The sequence below is a fragment of the Triticum aestivum genome, chromosome 7D (genome assembly GCF_018294505.1).
Source record: "Triticum aestivum cultivar Chinese Spring chromosome 7D, IWGSC CS RefSeq v2.1, whole genome shotgun sequence".
NCBI classification, from domain to species: domain Eukaryota; kingdom Viridiplantae; phylum Streptophyta; class Magnoliopsida; order Poales; family Poaceae; genus Triticum; species Triticum aestivum.
In genome coordinates, this window is record NC_057814.1 from 612,979,136 (window position 1) to 612,980,082 (window position 947).

The window sequence follows — 947 nt, forward strand, 5'->3', positions numbered from 1 at the left end:
CTTTTTGCTATTAAAGTTTCTAACAAAAAAGTTCTTTATGAAAATTATTTTTGCTTTTAATGATTTTGAACAGAAAATACTTTGATATTTTTAGTTGCATCAATTTTATATAATTTTAGTTTCAATAATACTAGAGGTTGCTTATAATGTTTTGAACAGAAAATACATTGATAATTTTAGTATCATAAATTTCATTTATGTTATTAAAATTTATTTTATTTTATTTTTGTTTATATTATTTTGTTGGCATGGTATCATCATTTGATCCACATAGCATGTGCAAGAAAGTAGAGAGGGTTACGGCAAAAATTAGATGCACTTCGTGTACAAAAAAGGACAATCTCTTTCGAAGTATCAGGATTTCATACGGAAACTCGTCTGTTATAAAGGGATTTCATTTTTTTAACTTATTTGAACTTCACAATTTTTCTGTGTTCAAAATGCACCATTCAAAGCCACATCATCAATTTTCAACCCTTTCTGACTTCATTTGTTATTTTCATGCATTTACTGATTATTTTGAGCTATAAGACCCTGAAATTGAAAAGCATTTCAAATGAACTCTGAAAAGGTTGAAAGTAGGCATGGTATCATCATTTCACCCACATAGCATGTGCAAGAAAGTAGAGAGGGTTACGGCAAAAACTAGATGCACTTCGTGTACAAAACATACAATCTCTTTCGAAGTATCAGGGTTTCATACAGAAACTCGTCTGTTACAAAGGGATTTCATTTTTTGAACTTATTTGAACTCCAGAGTTTTTCTGTGTTCAACATGCACCATTCAAAGCCACATCATCAATTTTCAACCCTTTCTGACTTCATTTGTTATTTTTCATGCATTTACTGATTATTTTGAGATATAAGACCCTGAAATTGAAAAGCATTTCAACTGAACTCTGAAAAGGTTGAAAGTTGGCATGGTATCATCATTTCACCCACATAGC